The sequence below is a fragment of the Ziziphus jujuba genome, chromosome 12 (assembly GCF_031755915.1).
Source record: "Ziziphus jujuba cultivar Dongzao chromosome 12, ASM3175591v1".
NCBI classification, from domain to species: domain Eukaryota; kingdom Viridiplantae; phylum Streptophyta; class Magnoliopsida; order Rosales; family Rhamnaceae; genus Ziziphus; species Ziziphus jujuba.
In genome coordinates this window covers 20,902,016-20,928,016 of record NC_083390.1, presented here as the reverse complement: position 1 = coordinate 20,928,016, position 26,001 = coordinate 20,902,016, and the positions used below count along the sequence as shown (strand labels likewise).

At 35.2% G+C, this 26,001-nt stretch overlaps 1 long non-coding RNA gene and 1 other non-coding gene across 3 annotated transcripts; one reads left to right on the top strand and one right to left on the bottom strand.

Annotated features, from left to right (window-relative positions):
* The first annotated feature begins 663 nt into the window (after positions 1-663).
* On the top strand, positions 664-2,959 carry LOC107403597 (uncharacterized). The gene is made up of 4 exons (XR_009635368.1): positions 664-1,333; positions 1,702-1,752; positions 1,915-1,993; positions 2,469-2,959. It is a non-coding gene; the product is annotated as an uncharacterized LOC107403597 (transcript).
* Positions 2,960-8,294: 5,335 nt separating this feature from the next.
* LOC125418562 (uncharacterized) lies at positions 8,295-14,414 on the bottom strand. Of its 2 annotated transcripts, none has more exons than XR_009635077.1 (5): positions 14,090-14,414; positions 13,767-13,920; positions 13,114-13,259; positions 10,412-12,940; positions 8,295-8,728 (listed from the first exon to the last, which is right to left on the bottom strand). It is a non-coding gene; the product is annotated as an uncharacterized LOC125418562 (long non-coding RNA). The 2 variants fall into 2 exon arrangements; XR_009635078.1 differs by having other exon boundaries at positions 11,831-12,940.
* Between the last annotated feature and the right edge of the window lie 11,587 nt (positions 14,415-26,001).

Sequence of the window (26,001 nt, the reverse complement as noted above, 5' to 3'; positions counted from 1 at the left end):
TTGAGCTTCCATTCCTGCAACCGAGACCAAAGGATTTTAGATTGGGCTTTAGGCGAGAAGTTGTGCTCAATTACGGCCCTGATTAATCTATTAAAATATTAAAGTAAAAATAAATGAAAATTTATTATAGTATTTTGTAATTCAAATCAATAAATATATACAGAAAGATCTATTTTGTTATTTTAATCTAGTCACAATAAGTTTCTAATCTAAATTGAATGGGATATGTTTTGAATCTACGGTCGCATAAGAAAGATATCATTGGATCAACTTCAAATTTATTTTGTTATAAAAAATAGGGGAATTTGGCCCTTTGTCAATGTGGACATGTAGACAGAGTCTTAATGAAATATATCCCTTTCTTATTCATATTTTTTATTTTATCCTTTTATTTTTTAATAATTCTAAAATATCTTTATATCAAAATTAAATTTATTTTTTTTTTATATTTTTTGTATTTTTTTTTTTTTTGTTTCTTGAAAACTTTTTCAGTCTTTCAAAAACTCCTGCAAAATATACTTTTGCAAACTGGCTCTTATCTTCTCCTTCATCAAGACGTTTTATTTTTTTTTTGGTTTTTTGTTTGTTTTTTCTTCCTTTCTTTTTTCTTTTGCTCACTTTCTTTTTTTTTTTTCCCATTCAAAACCCAGCTTTTCTATTTTTATTTTTTCTTCCTTTCTTTCATCTTTTGCTCACTTCTTTTCATTTTTTATTTTTTTCATTTCTTTTCCACCACATTTCTGCAATTTTTTTCCCTTGTCAAAATCCAGCTTTTTTTTTTATTTTTTATTTTTTCTTCTTTTCTTTCATCTTTTGCTCACTTCCTTTCAATTTTTATTTTTTTTCCTTTCTTTTCTACCACATCTCTGCAATTTTTTTTCTCGTGTCAAAACCCAGCTTTTCTTTGTTTTTTTTCTTCCTTTCTTTCATCTTTTGCTCACTTCCTTTCATATTTTTTTTTTCTTTCTTTTCCACCACCTCTCTGCAATTTTTTTCCTCTTTCAAAACCAAGTTTTTTTTTTTTTTTTTTAAATTCCTTTCTTTTGTCTTTTCCTCACTTCTTCTCTTCTCCTTCATCAAGACATGTTACATCTTTTTTTTTTCTTTTCTTCCTTTCTTTTGTCTTTTCCTCTCTTCATTTTTATGTTTTATTATTATTTTTTTTTGGCTCCCTTTTTGTTTCGAGCCAGCCATTAATCAATGATGAAAGGTCTTATTTGTATTCAGAAAGCTACAATGGCAGTGCTGATAAGGGAAAAACTCAACCAGCAGGTTATAAATTTGGAATGCAAAGGAAGGACAAGAAAGAGTTGTAGTATGATTTGAAAAACCTGTAGGTATTGAAAAGTTCAGCATTTTTTTTCTGTTAAGAATTCAATTTCTTATTTGTTGAGGTCGGATCAGATTGTTGAAGTGAAATATTAGTTTGGAATTTGCTCTTTTTAATGCAAAATATGAAGATAATTTAGTCAAGCTCAAGCTATTTTGTGGTGCCATAGACGGGGTAGGAAGTAGCAAGTGTTTTAAGATGGTTTATTATGACAAGAAAAATGAAAGGCAATGTTTGAATTGGAAGGTATCATATCAAAAATAAAAGTGATATTCTACCCCTTTTTTTTCATAGTGAAGAAAAGAGGATATCGATGAATTCTACTTTTAACCTTATTTTGATAGTTTTAGCTGCTTTGTTCTCAATTTCAGGTTGAATTAGGAAATCTTCAAGATGCAGCTTTTCTTAATGTTGTCGTGAAGGTAAAGTAAACTCTCGTATTTAATTTTTTAGTGGTAGGATTCATGAGCATTGAACAGATATTTTCTGTTTGGAATTCAGTGATCAAGAATTCTATCTTTTAAATGGAAAAATATTTGCACAATCTATTACATCCAACCGCTTTGTTTCTTAAATAATTTTAGGTTTACTGCACCCATACTGCACCTGACTATTCTCTTCCTTGGCAAAAACAAAGACAATATACAAGTACTGGCAGGCAAGGTTTGAAAATCTTCTCCTATTATCTTTTCCCCTAAAAAATTTGGAATTCTACTTCTTTCTTAAATGGAGATAACTGTATTTTCCTTATTGTAGTGCATTTTATGATTGGGGATGGGAAACAATTGACAAATGCACATTGTGTTGAACATGATACACAAGTAATATATTGTGCCATCTACAGCCTAATACATATGTGACAAGTATAAGACTAAATGTCATAGGAACTTCATAGTTCCCTGTCATATAACAACAACTATTTACTGATTTTGTCTGGATGCTTAATTTTGCTTGTTTATTAAAGTATTCAACTCAACAAACAAATAGGATGTATTAATCTTACCATGTTTTGATAGCACATCTTTTAGTTTTAATTTAATTTTTGATTGTCTTTAGATGAAGTTGCAAAACCGTGTTATGACATGTTCCCAATAAATGAGTGCCATTAAATTATTCCCCCTTCTTGGTATGATTTCAGGTTAAGGTGAAGAGAAGGGGAGATAATACCAAATACGTTTCCAAGGTATATCTATATCATAATTATTTGTGTTATCTCAGTATGTTTTTGCTACCCCTCATAGGTCTGAGATGGCTTCCTTTATCTTCTTGAAGTAGTTGAACAACAAAAAATTATGTTCTTTAATGTATACTGTTTAGCATTTGAGCACTTAGAGTCACAAACCATATGTGGGACAAGTGTAACAAGAATGAGCATCATGAGATGTGAATGAAACTGTTGACAATCATTAGTGGGATAGTTGGACTTTTTTTTTTTTTTTTTTTTGGTTAAGTGGGATAGTTGGAGTTATTTCATAGTACTAGCAGGTTGTAGATATTGGAAAATGAAAAACAAGGGCTTGATGTTATGGCCTCTTTGAATTTCAATTTGCATTTCACATTTGCAAAACAATTTGTGAGACTCTTATTATGATATCACTCTTTAAATTTTGGTGAGATTTTCTGAGGTGGTTTCTTCAAATTGGTACCTTACTTCTTCTTTCCTTTGAACATTAATAAACTCTTAAAGCTTATATTCCTTTTAGTTATTGAATTGCGGGTTTTTCTAGAGGTGTTGATTGTGATATAGCTTTGCTATCAGTAGAAAGCAAGGAATTTTGGACAGAAGCTGAACCTCCCTATTTAGGACATTTGCTATGTCTTCAAGTTTAAATTGCTGTCTTTCTTTGGTGGAATCTGTTGTTTGTTCTATTCAATGTGTATAGATTTTGTCCTTTCACATTATCCCTTTCATCTCTGTGCAAAAGCTAAAATATGTTATATATGGAAGTAACAAATCATCAGTAGGTGGTCCTTTTGATGCCTTGGTTGAATTGTTAGTTTCTTGTTGACTAATAACAAAGATAAATTGCCAAAGGCATAAAAGCTATAGGCGATTTAGTATCCTTAACTTCTGGATCATGATGTCATTTCTTGATTCATATCTGATTGCAAATCTATTAATATTGGTATATGACTGACGTAATGTCATCATATTGAATTGAATTCCTCTAATTTCCTATCTCATTTTTTATAATACCAGCTGTATCAACTTAATGTAGCTATACAATCTCCACTAATGCGTAAATCTAGAATTAATTTACTTATTATGTGATTGTTAAATACAGAGGTTAAAGTATGTGGATTGGTATATCTATTTGACTATTCCTGTCAATAAATCACTTGTTTGAAATTTGAACTGCATGGCTTCCTTATGAGCAGGATTCGGTAACTGTTGTAAGATATCCCCTTGGAGGAGACACCATTTAAGTAAAAAGGGTGTCGTATGACATAGGGAGGTGTGATTTTTCGTACTAGCACACAATCATGTCATTTGTCAATTCTATAACATGTCATTATCTTATTTGGCATTGCTACTCATATTCATTTTCATGTCTTTAAATAAGATTTTATGCCAGATAAAAACTTAAAATATCAACTTTCTTATAAAAAAATTTTTGATCAGGTAACATCATATGCTCATGGGTCATCCGATTTGTTGGGCATTGAAATTGATGCAACAATAAATCTTGGTTCGTTCGTACCTGAAATTTACAGTTTTGCTCCTTTCTTTATTGATACTTATCCAATTTATGTATTTTCCTTCCAGAAATAGCTCACCTATCTCAAATATTTTAAACTTTTTTCTTTTAGTGACATTTCTCTATATATTCGTGATTATCTTTGCTTATAGTGACATTTCTATGGTTTTAATAGAGTATTCTCTTATTTCTTGTGCTTATAGAGAAGGAGAATTTGTATCTCTATGGACTTCCAAAATGAGACATGGGAAGTTAATCTACTTATTGAGGAGATGCCTCCTGAGCTTCCAGAACCAGCCTTAGGTATAAATCACGTTAGGGATGGGATGCAAAAGATGAATTGGTTGTCACTAGTTGCCAACACAATTGTTCAGTAAATATTTATTTGAGAACAAGTTACCCTTTTCTGGTGCTGTTTCACCTGTAATAGTGGAATTGAGTGCCCAATTCATAATGAAAACTACTTGTATTGTGAGAGTAATCGTATGCTATCTTTTGTATGTTTGAGCTTTGTTGGTTGATTGGAAACACATATTATATATGCTCATTAAATGAAATAATGAATTAAATGAATTATAAATATTATAGTTAAATCCCAAAAATTACTCCCAAAATATCTCCTTAACTATAAATATTATAGTTGGTTGACTGGAAACACACGTTACAGTTAAATCCCAAAATATGTATACACACATTATATCTATGCATAGGACTAACCGTAGCTTCATATCTATCAATGACCATGAAATCATTCAAAGGAACCAACTCTTTTCGAGTAAGAATGAGCTACAAAAGAAGCTTTATCTATATGCACTACAGAGGAATTTTGAATTCAAGGTCAAGAAATCACATAGAGTCCGATATGAGGTTGTATGTATAAATGACAATTGCAAGTGGAAATTGCATGCTACCGTGAGAATATAGACGCTTTCATGATTAAGGTCTTCCAGGATGAGCATATTTGCTCTTTAAATATCATGAAAATGGATCATCGTCAGGCAACAAGTTCAGTTGTTGGAGACATCATCCAATCAAAGTTTGATGGGATTTCACATCAACACAAACCCTATGATATTGTGCATGACATTTGCTCTAATTATGGAGTAAACATAAGCTACAATAAAGCATAAACCACTAAGGAAGCTGCACTATCAGGTTTGTGGCGTACGCCTGAAGAGTCATTTGCAAAACTCCCTTTATGGAGTTACATTTTAAAGAGTAAGAATCCGGACACGTTCACTCGAATTGAAATTGATGATCAAAATAGATTTTTATATTTTTTCATCTCACTTGGAGCTAGCATCAGAGGGTTTCATCATATGCGGAGAGTCGTAGCTGTTGATGGAACTACACTGAAGAATAGATACAGAGGTTTGTTATATATTGCATCATATTTAGATGTGAATAATCAAATTTATCCAATTGCCTATGGAATAGGCCCTGGGGAGACGAATGAGGCCTACACATGGTTTTTTGAGAGACTCAAAGAAGCGTTTGGTGATGATCCTAATATGGCTTTTATATCGGATAGACACAAGAGTATTGCAAAAGCAATACGGATAGTTTTCCCTAATAATCACCATGGCCACTGCACATATCATCTTGATACAAACTTACGTGCTACAAAGTTTAAAGGTAATGTCAATGCGATTCTATCAACTTTTAATGATGCAGCTAGAGCATATATTGTTGAGGAATTTGATAAGGCCATGCATATTTTAGAAGGTGTTAGTATTGAAGCTGTACAATATCTCAAGGATGCAAATCCTGCTAAGTGGGCTGATCACATTTTTCGGGCAATAGATACAACATCATGACCATTAACATCGTAGAAAGCATGAATTCTGTGCTTCTTGATACTAGGGATAAACCAGTTTTGCCACTACTAGATCACATTCGTGATGTCTTGCATAAATGGTAGTATGAATGTCGAAATAATGTAGCTGCAATGCAAACTCCTATTGCTAACTGGTTGGAAAAGATCATGCAAGAGCACTCAAATTATGGCATAGGCTTCCGTGTTATTCCATCAAACTTATATGAGTTTTAGGTTGTTGGACATGGTGTGTTGGTTGGAGTAGTCGACTTAGAAAGTAAGACATGCTCATGCAAGGAATTCGACATCGATGGATTTCCTTGTGTCCATGCAATTGCAGCATGTAAGTATCAACATATCTCTCCATATACCCTTTGCTCGCCGCATTACTTAGTTGAGTCTCTTCGTGACGCATATTCGGATACCATATATCTATTTGGAGATAAATGTTAGTGGCATACTCTAGATGATGTCATCAATCAGCTTGTACTTCCACCTGAGATTGGCAAACAGTTAGGAAGACCAAGAAAGAAATGGATTTAATCTCAAGTAGAGGGGCATCTTCAATATAGATGCGAGAGGTGTAAACAAATTGGTCACAGCAGACGATCTTGCTCGACCGCCGTACCTCTTCATATCACTACCAATCAACAGCACCATTCAACATCTGGACCATAAATCTCTCTATGCTATTTTAAGATTTGAATTTTCTTCATATTAAAAAACTACAAACAATTTGAATCTTCTTCAAATTATTTCATCCAATATGTTATTGTTTTCAAATTATTTGAAAAAGCTCAGAAGACAACTTCAATTTGATAGAAAGTATAATAAAGAATGAGAGAGACAAGATAGAGTCTGTGCCTGTGAAAACTTTAAAAGCTTTAGCAGTTTTCCACTTTCTACAGCATGAAAAATTTGGCTCCTCTTGGATAGGTATATAGCTGGGTCAACAACAATAGGCTGTACCCTCTGAAATCTGCATAAAAATTACAAAATCAAAACCATAATGATCCAAACTAACTTACATTGCAAGTAAAAATACAACTCAAATTAACAAAAAGGACTTGCCTACTCTTTCCATCCAAGGTTACGGGTTTGAACAATGAAATTTAGATCTATTCTAATGGAGGAGAATACATGAGAGAGATCTGAAAAAAAAAAAAGTAGCAATATAAATGAGCAAGCATAATCTATAGAGGAAACACTAGAAAATAGGAATAGATATGAGAAATTATACTGCATGGGATAACAGACATAATATAGAAAATATAGGCCTATGGCAAGTCTAATGCCAGTCAATGGGAATTCAAAAAGCATGCGCCACAAGATGTCGGTGAGCCTTTGGCAGAAGAAAGTAAGAAAAAAAGGTCATATTAAGGGAAAAGTCATGTATCCAGAAATAAAGCATGTCTTTCTGGGACAAACTAAACAAAATCGCCAGTAAGACCATTCACGGACATTAGGATCTAGATAAATATTCCATTCGGACCATCATCAAAATTAGCATCCGAGATCACCATAAAAAAGTCCTTATTGAAGGCGACAACTTCAGATGTGCAGCATTATACAAGGCACTGCAAATGCTTAGGAAAGATACAAGATTAAGATTTGGAAACACATTGAGGCTTTTTTCAGTTTAAGTTTTAGTATTTCTATTATCGATTACTTGCAGCTAGTTCGCTCTATCCTAGTGATGAAGTTATTTCCAGCTCCATATCTTTACCTACAATCAAATCTAATCATGCTATTTCTTTGTAGTATGACTTTCTAATGCACTTTCTAAGGTTGGAAGAAGGGATTCATGCCTATTAATAGAGAGATTCAAGTTATCCTTCTTTGTCACAGTACCTAAGTTGGTCCAGCAATAACTGATAAGCAAAAATACATGAGCAAGAAAATACCCTAGAGTAACTCCTATGAACTCAGATTAAGACAAACCTTTGAATATCATTGTCTGCTAAATATCCTAGTAAATTAACAAGTTCAAAATCAATGCTTAATTAGCAAATACATATAAATGAATCTATGAAAAGATCATTACGCATTTAAAACCTTTGAATATATAACAGAGGATCCAAAAACGATCTCCCAAGTGAACTCAAAAATATTTTCAAATAAAACCATTGACATTCAACTCTACAAACATAATAAAGATGACAATATAAACCCTATCAAACTCAAATTCAAATAAAATAAGTATGAAATTCTCCCTCGGGTAAGCTAGTACTTTCTAGTAATCATTTGAAAATGCAGCATTACTTTTGGAAGCCATTTGAAACAAACAGTCCTCAACCCCAAAGCTCTAGTAACATTATAATGTTTATAAGTCAAAAGCCAGGGCAACACTACGTATGATACAATAGTAATGGTACATGCTATACTGCATCCCCCACCACCAACCAACCCAACCCCCCCCCCCCCCCCCCCCCCCCCCCCCCCACTCTTTTTGCATTCTCTCGCTTTACATTTTTCAACACTTATAACACAAGAATGTCTCATTTTCCCAAAAGCAACTGTCCTGTTGTAGTGGCAACCAAATAAATAAATAATATTTATAATTTCTATTCACAAATTCCTACATTCCACTCTGCCCGTTATACACATTCGTTGAAGCACCTGCTGTGAGAGCAACTCCCAAAAATCGCACTTTAAAAATGTATATGAATTTATGGCAGTCTCAACGAGTCAGATGCAACACCTAGTCTTAGAAGTTCTAACATGAAAGTCAAGCATCTTCATTTGCATCTTCACCAAAGAGGTTAGTAATAGACTCTTCAAACTTGTTTGCTTCATGATACTGATATCACCCTAATTGTGAGCAAGGATTCGTGAACCAGCCTTTCCCTTCAGAGCACCATGCACCTTGTACAGGTCAATTCTCTAGTGAAATGCAAAAAACAGAATGGAAATATCCTTCTTGAGACAATACTATGTTTATAAAATACATAAGCAGTCTTCGGCATAGGTTAGAAATACTAATATTATGAGAGAAAAGATATTACAGAGACACTCCCCATATTCATAAGTAAGCATAGTTTACAGGAGAAAGCACTACAAACTAGGAATACACATAAGAAATTATAAACGCATGGTGATAGACATGAAATAGAAAAGATATAGGATTACACCAAGTGTGAGTACCAGTTATGAAAGCCAATTAGCACTACGGAAACTTTTTATTGAGACTGTTACCAAAATTAGCATCTAACATCCCTAAAAAAGGCCCTTGTAAAAGATGACAACTTCTTATGGGAATTTCATAATATAAGGCATTGCAAATGCCTAATAAAGATGTAAGGTTGAGATTTAAGAAATTCATTTTGGCTTTTCTAGTTTTAAGTTGTAGTAAATTTTATTATCTATTGCTTCTCGCTACTTTACTCTGTCCTACCAAAGTTATTTCCAGCTCCATATATATTCCTCCAATCCTGCCTAACCATGCTACTTCTTGTAATAAGATTTTCAATGCACTTTTTAAGTTTGGAAGAAAACCCTCATGCCTAATCACGAAATTAAATTTATCCTTCTTTGTCACTATTCTATCAAAGTTGGTCCAGCAATGATTAACTCACAAGCAAAATTTACAAGAACAAAAAGATACTTTAGAGTAATCCATTATAAACACAAATCAACACAAAATTTTGATCATTTACAGCCAAATATACTACTATATAAGCGAGTTCAAAGTTGATATTTGATAAGCAAATAAATATATAAATGAATTTGTCAAAATAATTTGCTAAGCTGCCTTTGAATATATAAGAAAGGATTACAAATGATATCCCAAACTTTTTTTTTTACTCCCAACTAAAACTATTGAAATTATATTCTAAGAAAGGATTAAAAATGATATCCCAAACTTCTTTTTTTCCTCCCAACTAAAACTATTGAAATTATATTCTATAAACATCATAATGGTGACAATGTAAACGCTATATCTCCAACGAAAATTCAAACAAGTGTGAAATTCTCTCTCAGATGAGGCAATACTTTCTATTTATCTACAATGCAATATTATTTTTGGAAACCATTTGAAACAACCATTCCCCTAAGCCAAAGCTCTAGTAACATTACAAGGTTTATAAATCAAAAGCAGCGGAAGCACACTTCCCTATGAGAGCATCCTTTTTTAAACACCGATAACACTACAATGTCTGGAATTAATAATTTTTCTAATTACTAGCAAATCACCAACACAGAGCAAGCTGAGCAAGGCAGCAAGCATAAATTCAGGAAACAGAGTCACTTTTGTTCAAAAACCAGAGGACCAACTTTCAACAGAAATCAAGTATAGCAATATAATTTTCAGCATCAAAACATATATCATAAAAACTTTTTCTAATGATATCCTTACACATTGAATCAAATTGCAGTAGCCCCTACTCCCAGTAGAGTTTTTACTAGATTTTCTAGGCCTTTACTTAAGTCAGCAATGACATTTTCTAATCAACAACAAGACAAACTAAAGAACCTCTATCAGGATGAGGAAAAAACAAAAAGAAAAAAGAAAAAAAAAAAAGAAAGAGGGGGGGGCGGTAACAAAATACCTTTAAATATCAATACCTTAAAAGCTCTAGTTATAGAAGTTCTATTATTTCATCAAACTTCTTGGCAAGTGTTCTTGATTGCAGGTCGGCTAATATAACAGCAAGTTCACACTAGACAGGAGGCCTATTGTGTTCTCCATTCAAACTGGGTTGATGGTTGTCTATTCTGCGCTTCATATTTGGAGAACCTAAATAACACCGTGTGATGGCAATTATTTTAAGTGTACGATAAATGAACTCGGAAATGACCTTCACAAAGTAAGCAACACACAAGGCAAAAATGAACCACCCAAGAGGAGAAAGGAGGATGAGTATGAGCATATTCAAGCAGTCAAAAGATCTAGAAAATAGCTTAATTTTAGGAGTAATCCTAGCTTGATTTGGGTTATGAGGATGAGGTAGTTGTAAATATATCTTTGATGCAATATTGATACAGAAAAATAAAGAAACAAAACCATAATTTTCATAATGTGTTTCAGATGGTGAGGGACATTTTCCTTGATACATCAATTGAAGTAAACCAATCAAAACGAATAAAATTGCGAAAAGCTCGTTCGTCATCAACAAATCTAAACATTGTTTATGATTCCCTGCATACATTTTTATTTCTTTTAAAGTAACAATTTTTAAATACATCTTACATCTGAAGCAATATATTATAATTACACAATTAAAATATAAAACGAAGTACTATCTAGTACTGGTGATTCTAACATATCGTACAATTTAAAATAATTAAAAAGAATACGACCCTTTTAAGACGTATACTCCACTAAACCAAGAGCCAAATACTCCCCAAGTCAAATTCAGACGCAGCCGTATATGAAACAAAACCAAAAAAAAAAATTAAAAAATAATACCACCTCCCTCTAACCAAACGTAAATTGCTCAATGAGTTTTAACAAGAAAAGTTAAAAAACTAAACAGATATACAAATAAATAAATAAACAAAAATGAAATTACCAAATTGGCATACCCCTTCCAATAGTGCTAGCTATGGAAACCAGATCAATCCAGTAGTGCACTGACCACTGATGAAGGATTCCTTGAAAAGTTAAGGATTAGTAATCCTTTTTAGAAAGCGAATGGGTTCCCTCAGGTAAAATCATAACTATCCCACCTACTTTTCAAATTTATTTAAAAAAGAAAAAAGAGAAAGAAAAGGAAAAATCCCAGTGGCAAGCATATTGATAGTGAAGATACTCAATATGAGACAAGGAAAAATTAAGACAACTAATACATAATCATTCATATGAAACCATAAGAACAACATATCTTTAGAAGACCAAAAAGTAAAGATTACGAAGGTGGAAAAAAAAAAAATAAATAAATAAAAGCCCCTAGCAGAGTCACACCAAAAAATGAGGGAAACCAATTTAAATGTCTCACATATGTAGCAAATATAAGCAGCCAATAAGTGTTTCATAGAGAAAACCTTCACTGCTATGCTGAAAAACAGCGACCCTCTAATGACATCAACGTGATTTGATATTGCCCTGTCATATCCACATAAGAGCTGATATCTCACGTTAGCATAAAGTCCTAGGAAAGCCACCATAACCAAGTGCATTAGTGCTTGTGCTTGTTATCGACACAGATAACCTGCCAAACAAGTTAACAATTGCAGAGAACAAAATTAGTTTGACCAATTTAATTTATTATGGTAGGTAAGCCGAATATTTCGCTAAAAACAACAATCAAGGGCAACACGTTTTTTTCAAATAACAACTCTTCTTAAACCCCTAAATCTATTCCAAATTCATGACATTCCCCAGAGAATGTTATATTTGAAATATGTAAACATTACATATAAACATTATACTCACAGCACAACAAAAAAGTTATTCAATTATCATCCATCATAGAATAGTTCTTCAATAATTTTTTTCTTAAAGTACATAAACCAATGCTTCTCAAGCTTGCAGGGTAAATTCTTCGATAGTTAAACTTTCAGAGAGAAGTCACAATGGTTTCTTCATTCTTATTGATAAACTCTAATCAGTACTATTTAGTTTTACAAAAGAAACAGTTTAAGTGGGTTTTCTTTTGCTTTATATTTTCCCTCCTTACTGGCTAGATAATTTGATAAAGAACCTTGCACTGCTCCAGCAGTTAGCCCAGCCATACACAACTCGGCAGTCTTATAGAAGAAAGAGTGTAATCTCTTTTGTAAATCAAATTCCCTTAGTGAATAACTTCTTTCAAATATGTTGTTTGGGAGCTTCTGCAATGTATTTTGCAAATCAAACCGGAACATGTTACCATGTGAACGACAAGGAGCAGGCGACCAAACAACAATAGCATCGCATGCTGCAACAATGAGCACATGAACAAGTGCCAGATCCCATGCTTGGTTTATCCGATAGTAAAGGAACCATCAATTACTTCAGCATTTCAATGCAAAAACCAGACAATTTCAATCCCTTGTCATAAAAGGAAGACATATCTACACTTCCTGTTCTTAAACTCCCACCACACTGAGCAACCAATTGTAGTAGCCTGCTCTAAGAGAAGCTTATATAAAAAGGAAGGATCTGCAAGCATCCTGCACAACAGGAAAGTATTTCATATATATCATATTGTGAATTAAGAACCATGCCGTGGGATTAATTCAATGGAAACTCAAAATATTTAACATTCAATAGTGAAAAAGTTAAGGGAATAACTGAAAAATGGTAATTTTATAGCTTTAGCAAAGAAAAAAAAGGACATCTTTACATGTAGTATTCTACAATAGTAAGTTTAGGGCCCTGCCAATTGATGCCCTCGACATTGCTTGAGGAAGTGAAAGGCAAATAAACTAGTACGGTTGGCCTGGCATTGATTGCTACAAATTTTACCATTTCAACGGAACTCACCAATCCCTGGAGAAAATATTCCAGTTAAAATGTAGCTAAAAGTATTCAACTGAAAGTTATAAGACAATATACCAATCATGATCTCTCAAAAATTACCAAAACTATCACAGTTATGCAACCAATACGATAAATTAAATTAGACCGGTTGTGGAAAATGATTTTGGAATTAAACAGTTCTCTATATGAACTCAAGCAAATTCACAGATATATATATTACTATCAAATAATTATATTCCTTTTGAGTTTTCTTATTACCAATTCAGCTCAAAGTTCATTGATTTTCTACTCTCTGCACTGTGAAAAGTAGATTTTAATTTTTACTCGGGTGGACTGTAAATGAAAATTCTCACAGTTTTAAAGAATCTTACTTCTACTGAGACACTAGTCAGGTCATGAATTCTTCATTTTTCTTTTCCTCATACAAAATTCTTAGCAACAAACCCAGAATTGAAATTTCATAAATTTAGAAATTGAAAAAAAAAAAAAAAAAAAAAAAAAAAAAAAAAAAAAAACCTCAGGGCTGGAGTTGGATTGGCTTCTGAGACATATCATGAGCATCCCTTAGTCAAGCGTCACAGCACCGAACGCACCGTACTGGCGGTTCATAACAGGACCAAAACTCGAAGACGCAGGCGCACCACCAGAAGCCCATGGAGCCACAAAGCACCTTTTCAACAAAGCCGTGGAATCAAAAATAGAAAACAAAAAAAGATCAAACTTTTTCCCTGTTTTTCTTTCTATTTTTATTATTATTATTTTTTACTTTCCTCACACTTTCCCAAAAACCAAACAGGATAGCCTAAGGCTCTATTTATATGTTTTGGCAAAATATTTACCGTCGTGTAACGTCGGCTTTACGATCACCTCTCCGGCCATCGAAGACATCGTGTGCTTCATCTTCCTATATGCAGATCCTTAATTTCAGGTTTATTTTGATTACTTTTTGAGCTTTCAAACATGGCCGACGATCTCTGTTTCTTCACCAGGGTCTCTGCCAGTATGAGATTGAAATAATGGAATTATTTTGAAATTACTCTATAATTTAACGCTGACGTGTAAAATATTCCCAGGCAGCTTTGCATTGTTGACAAATATTAACGAATTCATTCAACAAAAAAATAATATATATATATATATATATATATAGAGTAACGAATTCATTTATTTGTTAATACTTTGGATGGAACTCAAAAATTTATTGAGTTCTTGGCCAATTAACGAAGTCAAAAATCTTACCAAACACATTTTAAATGGATAACCAATAACGCAAAAATAACACAATTTGAATTTTTCTTCATATTATTTCATCGAACTGCTCATCTAACAACTAGTTCACGCGTCTACATACATAGAAGGCCTATTATGTTCGACGATAACATCTCCTATTCAACAACAAGAAAAAACAAAAAACCTAAAAAAACTCTAGTTCTATTACATTTCATATACAGCTTCAACAAGTTCAGGCCAGACAGGAGGCCTAATATTGTCTTCTCCATTCTAACCGGGATGATTATGTACATATATTCCACTTCCCCATGTCAGGAAGACTTGAATAACTTCACGAAATTGCAATTGTTTTAGTATTACATCTCATATCCAACTTCAAGGCGTTCTCGCTAGACAGGAGGCTTATTATTGTCTTCTCCGTTCGAACCGGGATGATTATGGCCATGCACTCCGCTTACCCATGTCAGGACGACTTGAATCAATTCAGGAAATGGCAATTGTTTTAGTAAATCAAATAATGATTTGTAAATTACCTTCACAAAGTAAGCAATACACAAGGTCAAGATGAACCATCCAAAAGGTGGAATAAGGATAAGGAGGAGCATATTCAAGGCAAAACACCCAGAAAAGAGCTTAGTTTTAGACATAATTCCAGTGTAATTTGGATTTTGAGGTTGAGGTAATTCTTTATCTACGGTTGCTGCAATGACATAGACAAACAAAGAAACAAAAAATAATACCATAGTGGTATAGTGCGTATCAAATGGTGAGACATTCTTTGCTTCGTACATCAACTGTAGCAAACCAATCAAAGTGACCATCAAAAACACAAAAATCTCGTTGGACATCACTATAAATAAGAAACTGTAAGCGGATGCAGAACTTGTTGATTGGGATGGAGTGGAATTCGTATATATAAGCTTAAGCGGATGCAGAACATTTTTACCGCACTAGCAAGCGGATGCTCAACTTGTTGATTGGGATGCAGTGGAACTCCCGCCTCTCACACTAGCAAGTAAGCGGATGCAGAACTTGTTGATTGGGACGCGGTGGAACTCCCGCCTCTCACAAGAAATTTCCCTCCAATTTTGAAAAAAAAGTATAAAATTGTTGAATTTAATTTCGAATACGGCACTGATAAAATCAGTTCTGAGTGGACCAAATATGAATTTATTTGTCTCTTTCTTCTTCGATTTTCTGAAACGCATGCACTTGTTGATTAATTGTTGAATAAGCTATTGCATCCTCAATGTGGGACCAGATGTTTAAATTCTTTTTACCGCTCAATAGCATCTGCTTTTACCGCTCAATGGCATCTGCTTATGCATAAGATTGTTTACAAATTTTTTAGAATTATAAAACTTGAAAAATTACATTTTCTAACAATTCATACTAGATTTTCCCCTCTTTTTTTTTTTTTTCTTTTTCTTTTTTTTCAATCAAAAAAGTAAATGGCAAAAAGTGTTCGATCCCCAGCTTGTAATATTTAGGGGTTCATGCCGCAAGGAAAGACCAACAAGCTAACAATCACAATATGGCACGATTGAACATAATCTTCTTTCTTTCTATTTAGCTTGATATTGTGTTGGACTATTCAATGACTCTGAAAAAGTAAAATCGAACCTATATTAAAGCTATTTTAAGAAGATTTTTGGTAAATTTAAAAATTATAAATTGAAATGTGATATGATAAATTATAATTTTCAAAGATAAAAGTGAAAAAAATGCACCATACTTTTGGAATTTTGTATTCATATAAAAATGTATCATACTCTTTTTTTTTATTTCCAAACTGAAACTGCTATCAAATCCAATAATTAATATTTAGATATACAATATAGTAAATATGCTTGATTTAGTATCCAATTTGTTTTCTTTTAAACAGTAAAATGGCTTATGAAATTATTATTATTTTTTTAAATAACGTACTTATTAAGTATCTATTATAAATAGTTAAACAAAAATCTATTATAAACCTTTAAAAAAAAAAAAATGTATCATGAAGAGCCCCGTGAAGGGTATGTAACACTATGCCCAACATTTTAAAGCCCCAATCCCATATTAAACATTGCCCAACATAACAAGGCCCATCAAGGTTATCTCTGCAACACATACAGGCCCCCAATTTTTTTTTTTCCCTGATTTAGCAACTTTACCATTGAAAAGTGCTAAATTTCTTCATTGTGTGTGTGTGTGCGTGTTTTTTTTTTTTTTTTTTCCTGGCAGAGTGCGAAGAAAAAAAAATTTCTTCAGGTTGCTAGAATAATATTTGCTTATTTTATTGGTCAATATTATTACCGATATTTACTGTTTTTTTAATGTTTTATTATTTATGGTAACATATTTTAATGAAAAACTTGAATGTTACTTCCTCTTGTGCTATTATTTAGGGCTTCTCGGTATACTGAGAAAAAATTATCAACTGCAGTTTCATTTATTATATTTCATTTATTCATTCAAAATTTGCTTATTTATATCTTTTTTTAATATACTGTTATTTGTCACATGGTAATTGGATCATCCTCATTTCCTTTTTGTTAATTATTTTTTATTTCGAAATTTACTGTAAAAATGTCAAGTGAACATGAAAACATATAACCAATTCTATGTGAACTTTTTCCTTGTGTATGTGCAAGTTTCATGAGAGAGAGATTCGTTGCCTATTGGATGGTTACCAAGGAGGTATCAGAATTGAAAGAACGAACTTATCAAATATTCAACAACTATGGATTGTATATATAATCCCAAAACACGTAGGAACTACAACAGCATGCATGCAAATGGGCAAGACGAAGAGGAAGACACTCTATTGAATTCAAAGGCTGTTGGTGGCTCTAAAATGAATGCTTGCCCTCCTCGCGCTATATAAATATATATATATATATATAGATAGCACAAAATTTCAAGTGAATTAGCTTCCATTCCCTCTTCCACTCTGCCCTCTTATACGCATTCGTTGAAGCACCTGTAGCGAGAGCGACTCCCAAAAATCGCGTTTAAAAATGTATATGAATTTATGGCAGTCTCGATGAGTCAGATGCAAAGACTGCACCTAGTCTTAGCAGTTCGAACTTGAAAGTCAAGCATCTTCATTTGCATCTTCATCAAAGAGGTCAGTAATAGACTCTTTAAACTTGTTTGCTTGAGGTCCAGCCTACATGATATTGACATCACCCCCATTGTGAGAGCAACGATCCATGAGCCAGCCTTTTCCTTCAGAGCACCATGCACCTTGTACAGGTCAATTCTCTAGTGAAATGCAAATAACCGAATGGAAATATCCTTCTTGAGACAATACTATGTTTATAAAATACATAAGCAATGTTCGTGGTAGGTTAGAAATACTAATATAACGAGAGAGAAGATAATATAGAGACACTATCCATATTCATGAGTAAGCATAGTCTACGGGAGAAAGCACGATAAAATACAAATACACATGAGATTATAAACGCATGGTAATAAACATGGTATAGAAAAGATATAGGATTACACCAAGTGCGAGTACCAGTTATGAAAGCTAATAAGCACTAGGGAAACTTTTCGTTGAGACAATCACTAAAATTGGCATCTAACAGCACTGTAAAAGGTTCTTGTAAAAGATGACAACTTCTAATGGGAATTTTATAATATAAGGCATTGCAAATGCTTTATAAAGATGTAAGGTTGAGATTTCAGAAATTTAGGCCTTTTCAATTTAAAGTTGTAGTAATTTTTATTATCTACTGCTTCTAGCTACTTTGCTCTATCCTAATAAAGTTATTTCCAGCTCCATATATATTCCTGCAATCCTGCCCAACCATGCTACTTCTTGTAGTAAGATTTTTAATGCACTTTCTTAGTTTGGAAGAAAAACCTTATACCTAATCATGAAATTAAATTTGTCCTTCTTTGTCACTATTCTATCTAAATTGATCCAGCAATAATTAACTCATAAGCAAAATTTACACGAACAAGAAGACATTTCAAAATAATCTATTATGAACACATATCAACACAAAAATTTAAATATCATTAATGGTCAGATATCCTACTAAATAAACAAGTTCAAAATTGAAAATTAATCAGCAAATAAATATATAAATAAATTTGTTAAAATAATTTGCTACGCTGCCTTTGTATAATGGAGGATCACAAATGATCTTCCAAAACTTTTTATTTTTTTTCCAACTAAAACTATTGCAATTATATTCTATAAACATCATAAAGGTGACAATATAAACGCTATATGTCCAACTCAAATTCAAATAAGTGTGAAATTCTCTCTCAAGTGAGGCAGTACTTTCTATTAATCTGTAATGCAGCATTATTTTATGAAACCATTTGAAACAAACATTCCCCTAAGCCAAAGGTCTAATAACATCACAATGTTTATAAATCAAAAGCAGGGGAAACAAACTTCACTATGATAGCATCCCTTTTTAAACAGAGATAACACTACAATGTCTGGAATTAGTAAACAGAAACTTTGTTTCGAAAATTTTGAATATAGGCCTTATGTAAATGTGTGTGTTTCTGGAGGGATTTTAGTAGCAAATTTTTGTTCCCATGGTCTGTAGATTCGGTAAAAAGTAACAAAAGGTAGCTGTATGTAATAGGTGGATTACCAGAACTTCGAACTGATGTAAAGAAAATAGATACAACTTCCTATATTTGAGTTCCATTAACTTGAATTTAGAAACAATCCCAAATATATCTTAAAATAGTTTGTCACATCTTAACCTGTGAAAAGGTTACAAAGCACAATATTTATTGCTAAGGATAACTTCAAGACGCCCACGATCACCATCCCATCAAGCATTTGATTAACCATCCTAGCCATCTTCATTACCTTCAATAAGAACCATAAACACACTAGTGAGTGCATGCTAACTCATTAAAATTTCATAGCTTATTTCTACAGCTCTATACATTAAGCTTTCAAAACTTACACATTGTTGTGTTTTTCGCAAATCATGCTAGTCACGGCATGTCCTTTTGCGTAATTGCATTATGATACAAAACAGCCACGCACAATAATTCTCATTGATGCAGGAGAATAACAGAGAAGAGAAAAGCAACAGAGAGATAGAATTAAACAGATAGGTGGGAGGGAGGAGATGCAAAATATAACTTGAAAAAGCAAGCAAAAACCATAATTAATTATTCTAATGTACAAATCACTACTAAATATTTATTAACGGATCGTATAGGTCTTAGGGATCACATACAGTTATGGTTCACTTAATTTATTCTAAATGCACAAACTATTTATTAATATTGGACAGTACATATAAAAATCCTGAAAGGTCTCCTTTGCTTTAAAACATCCCAATTCCTAACCTTTGCTTTTATGCATGAATTTTAGACTAGAAGTTATGAAAACACTTGCGCAAAAACAATGGAAACCCCAAATAAACAGAAGCAGAAATTGAGGAACAGAGACATTTGAGTTTTGTTCAAAAGTCAAGTGGTTCAACTTCACGCAGAAATTAAATCCAAGCAAAACCCACAACTTCACAAAGAGAAATCAGCTTTCAGAATCAAAATATTAAAATGAATAAACAAAAACATTATTTATTAACATTCTTACACATGAAAACGGCTTTGGTTTTTGTTTTCCAGCCAAAGTTTGACAAGGGTGAGAAATTCAATCCAGAGGCCTTAAGCTAAGTTGAAGCATCCAAGACCCCAGGAACGATGATCAATGGTAAATTAACTAGCAGGGGTGGAACCAGCACCCGGCCACGCCCATCACAGAACTATATATTACGATTTAAACGAATGAGATGCTATTTGAAAGAATACATATATAGTCGTTAAATATGAAAAGTGTTTCATCCATACTTGAAAAGGAAAAAAACAAAAGAAAGTACTAATTATTTATCCAATATTTCTTCAAAAGCTAATGGATCAACTAGTTTATAAAAAATCAAGGTCGACAATATCATTTTACCATCAACGATCTAACAAATAGAAATTTTAATATCAATAACATAAAAAAATAAATAAAAAATAACCTACAAAGGAAGCAGGATTGGTTCTCTGTTGACACGCTTTGTTCTCAACGCATGGAGCACCAGAAGTAGATAGTGAAGCCTTCTAAATGTGAGGAGCAGAAATAGATAGTGAAGCGTCAAATATTCAGAAAGAGCCATGAGTAAGCAAACTGTGAAGTCCAGCCGCACCACCACTGCACCGACAGTGTGAAGATTGCACAGCCACCATTTTTGACACCACTGCACCGACAGCCACCATTTATGACAATGGCCATTGCTGCACCGAAAATGGATTGTTCAACAATTGTGGGCTCTGCAGAGGCTGTTGAAAATTGTGGCCATGCAACCGACCTTGTAAGCCTATAAATAGGCTCCATCCCGTTGTATGCAAGCCAAGCCAAGTGAGCAAGCTCAATATTATCCCAAGTGAGGAATATTGAGAGAAAACTCCGAGAGAGAGAGTGTTTAAGTTCCAGAGAGAGCTTGAGAGAAGAGTGAGCAATTCCAGAGAGAATTGGAGAGTGTAGAGAGAGGTTCCACGTGAGAATCCTCCATGAGAGAAGTTTTTATTTTTGTATTCTATTTCTAAGAGATTAATAGAATTTTTTTTATTTTTCTTCTCATATTTCTTCTCTAACGTGGTCAGAGAACCACAACAAGTGGTATCAGAGCTCCAGGTCGAGAGCTTGGGTTCAAAATTTGAAGAAACAAAGCTACTGTTCTTCAAGTTGGTGTTTCGAAAAGTTGCTCAAATAATTAATTTGACAATACCAGGTGAAAGGACGCGACGAGAAGAGAACACACAAGTTCGCCGGAGAGAAAGAGAGCGTCTCACGCGCCCGCACGCGCCGCCTGAAGTTTTCTGCAACAGTTCACGCGCCGTCTGGAGGTTGAAGACGACCACGTCAGCAGACACGTCAGCGCACCCTGCCACATCATCTGCCACGCCAGCCGACACATCATCTGCCACGTGTTGACACATCAGCACATCTGCCACGTCATCACTATTTTCTGAAATTACGGAACAGCCCCTGAATTATTAGAAATTACAGATTGACCCTTGTGGTTTCTGAAATTACGGAACAGCCCCTGAATTATTTTAAATTACAGATTGACCCCTGTAGTTTCTGTACTTGCAGGTTGACCCAGAAATTTTGTGAAATTACATTTTTTGCCCTAAAATTTCTGGTAATTATATTTTGACCCCGGAAGAGTCAAGTCCACCACTTTCGGCCGTTCCGGACGCAACGGTTAACTCCGTTTTGCCAAATTCGGCTCCATTTTTTGGTCAAGCCATAATGTCAATGGAAGAATCATCTTCGGGAGCTATGGTTAAGCTCACTGCCATAAATTATACACTTTGGAGACCTCGGATGGAAGATCTCCTCAATTGTAAGGATCTGTTTGATCCTATAGAAGCTAAAGGAGAAAACCCCGATCCCAGCAAAGTAGCAGAATGGAAGAAATTAAACAAGAAAACGATCGGTCAGATCAGGCAATGGATCGACCACAGTGTCTTCCATCATGTAGCGAAGGAAACGGATGCATATGCCCTCTGGACAAAATTGGAGGACATGTACCAGGCCAAGACTGCTCGGAACAAAGCCCTATTGCTTAAGCGATTGGTAAATCTAAAATTACAGAGTGGAACTTCTGTAGCCGAGCATACCAGTGAGTTCCAGAGCTTGGTAAATCAACTATCTGCTGTGGATTATCAACTAGGGGATGAGGATCAAGCCCTCCTACTTCTAAGCTCTCTTCCAGACAGTTGGGAGACATTGGTAGTCTCTCTCAGCAATTCGGCCCCGAATGGCAAACTTACTATGTCTATGGTTAAGGATGCCCTATTTAATGAAGAGGCCAGGAGAAAGGACATTGGCATGGATCAGTCACATGCCCTTGTCACACAGAGAGGAAGACAGCAAAGAGGTGGTCGAGATAGGGGGAGAGGCAGGAGCAAGAGCAGAGGCAGATCTACAGACGGTAGAAAATCATCATATAAGTGCTATCATTGTGGCCTGGAGGGTCACATGAAGAAGAACTGCAGAAAGTTGTTGAGAGAGCAGAGACTCCAAGGTAATCCGCCGAAGAAGGATGGAGAGACACTAGTCACTGTTACAGGCGAAGTGGCGCTCTGCTCCACCGAAGAAGAGACATGCCTTCATATATCAACCCAAGATGTTGAGTGGGTAGTAGATACTGCAGCATCCTACCATGTCACTCCACACAGAGATTTCTTCAAAACGTACAAAGCAGGAGACTTTGGTACGGTAAAGATGGGAAATTCCAGTTTTGCAAAGATTATAGGAACTGGTGATATTCAGGTAAAAACGAATGTTGGTTGTACAATCACTTTGAAGGATGTCCGTCATGTTCCAGACCTTCAGCTTAATCTACTTTCGGGAGCAGCCTTAGACAAGCAAGGCTATGACAACTACTTCAGCAAAGGCACATGGAAAATGACGAAAGGTGCCATAGTTGTCGCCCGAGGACATATTTGTGGAACGCTGTACAAAACTCATGTGAAGATATGTGCAGAAAGCCTCAATATTGCAGAAGGAGAGGCGTCTCAAAATCTGTGGCACCAGAGACTCGGCCACATGAGTGAAAAAGGATTGTCCACTTTGGCAAGGAAGAAGCTTATCACTGTTTGCAAGGATGCTGTACTAGATCCTTGTAATCACTGCTTATTTGGTAAGCAACATAGAGTCTCCTTCAGTTCCTCTGCATCGAGAAGATCAGAGTTGCTTAGTCTGGTGCACTCTGATGTTTGTGGTCCCATGGAGGTGGAATCATTAGGTGGCAACAAGTATTTCCTGACCTTCATTGATGATGCTTCACGGAAGGTGTGGGTATATTTGTTGAAAACAAAGGACCAGGTATTGGATTACTTCAAACTGTTTCATACCATGGTAGAGCGTGAAACAGGAAAGAAGCTGAAATGTCTCCGCTCAGATAATGGAGGCGAGTATACTTCCAAGGAGTTCGATGCCTACTGCAGAAGACACGGCAGTCGACATGAGAAGACGGTCCCTCGCACCCCACAACATAATGGAATAGCCGAAAGAATGAACCGAACCATTATGGAAAAGGTCAGAAGTATGATCAGTATGGCTAAGCTGCCAAAGCCATTCTGGGGAGAAGCTGTTCGTACCGCCTGCTATTTAATCAACAGATCACCATCAGTACCGTTGAATTTTGAAATTCCGGAGAAAATGTGGTCGGGTAAGATTCCCTCCTACTCTCATTTAAGAGTGTTTGGTTGTTTAGCTTATGTACATGTATCCAAGGAGCTCAGACAGAAGCTCGATGCAAGATCTACTCCATGCATCTTTATAGGATATGGAGATGAAGAATTCGGATACAGGTTATGGGACTCGAAAACAAAGAAGGTTATTAGAAGCAGGGATGTAGTATTCCATGAAAACCAGAAAATGGAAGACATTGAAAAGCCCAGAATGTCTCCTAATTGTAGTTCTAGTGCAGAGAATTTTTGTCCTAATCCAGCACCAGCACAAATAGCCACAAAGGATAATAAGGTGCATGAAGATATACCAGAAGCAGACCAGGAGGAAGAAGGGGATACTGAGCAGGGGGAGACTCAATCCTCTCAAGCAGCTGCAGGGCCATCACAGCGGTCAGATGATGGTACACCTCCTGAAACCAGTGGTTTACAAGTTCGGAGATCTGAGCGAGGCCGAATTCCATCAAAGAGATTTCCAGAATCTGAGTATATTCTGCTTACTGAAGAGGGGGAGCCAGAGAGTTTCCAGGAAGCTGTTTCTCATCAAGAGAAGGAAAAGTGGCTGCAAGCAATGCAAGATGAGATGGAATCCTTGCAGAAAAATCATACTTATGAGTTGGTTGAGCTTCCAACAGGAAAAAAGGCACTAAAGAATAAATGGGTGTTCAAGCTCAAGAAAGATGGCAGCAGAAAGGTGATGAAACACAAAGCCCGATTGGTGGTCAAAGGATTTCTTCAGAAGAAAGGAATTGACTTTGATGAGATTTTTTCACCAGTGGTAAAAATGACTTCAATTCGAGTCATTTTTGGTTTAGTAGCAAGTCTAAACCTAGAGCTTGAACAGATGGATGTGAAGACAGCATTTCTTCACGGTGATTTACATGAAGAAATCTACATGGAGCAACGAGAAGGATTTGAGGTTTCAGGGAAAGAAAACCTCGTATGCAAGCTAAAGAAGAGCTTGTATGGCCTCAAGCAAGCACCAAGACAATGGTATAAGAAGTTTGACTCGTTTATGGTGAGTCAAGGCTATAAAAGGACTGCAGCAGACCAATGTGTTTATATTCAAAAATTTTCAGGTGGAAACTTCATTGCACTTTTGCTATATGTGGACGACATGTTGATCGTTGGACAAGATGCAATAAAGATTAGTCAGCTGAAGAAAGAATTGTCTAAGTCTTTTGATATGAAAGACTTAGGACCAGCTCAACAAATTTTGGGAATGCAAATAATCCGAGACAGGAAGAATAGAAGGTTATGGCTATCTCAAGAGAAGTATGTTGAACGGGTGATAAAGAGATTCAACATGGATAAAGCCAAACCGGTCAGCATTCCACTTGCAAATCATTTCAAGTTGAGTAAGAGATTGTGCCCCTCATCCAAAGAAGAGATAGAGGAGATGGCTTCAGTACCATATTCTTCAGCGGTAGGAAGTCTAATGTATGCAATGGTGTGTACCAGACCAGACATTGATCACGCAGTAGGTGTCGTGAGCAGATTTCTTTCAAATCCTGGAAAGAAACACTGGGAAGCAATCAAATGGATTCTCAGGTATCTTAAAGGTACATCGAAGCTGTGCTTGTGCTACGGGGGAGGTGATCCAATCTTAGAAGGCTATACAGATGCAGATATGGCCGGAGACCCTGATAATAGAAAGTCTACATCAGGTTATCTCTACACTTTTGCAGGGGGAGCTGTGTCATGGCAGTCAAGATTGCAGAAGTGTGTTGCTTTATCCACTACTGAAGCAGAGTACATTGCCGCAGCGGAAGCGGGTAAGGAAATGTTGTGGTTAAAGCGTTTTCTCACAGAATTGGGCATCAAGCAAGAAGACTATAAGATACATTGTGATAACCAAAGTGCCATGGATTTGAGCAAAAACTCAATGTATCATTCCCGTACAAAGCACATTGACATCCGCTATCATTGGATACGCGAAGTAATAGATCAACAGTTGCTGAAACTGATGAAGATCCACACAAAAGAGAATCCAGCAGATATGCTAACAAAAGTTGTTGCTCAAGAGAAGCTGAAGCTATGCAGAGACATAGCTGGAATAGATGGCAGATGACCATCAGTTTTAAAGGCGGCTGGAGGGGGAGAATTGTGAAGTCCAGCCGCACCACCACTGCACCGACAGTGTGAAGATTGCACAGCCACCATTTTTGACACCACTGCACCGACAGCCACCATTTATGACAATGGCCATTGCTGCACCGAAAATGGATTGTTCAACAATTGTGGGCTCTGCAGAGGCTGTTGAAAATTGTGGCCATGCAACCGACCTTGTAAGCCTATA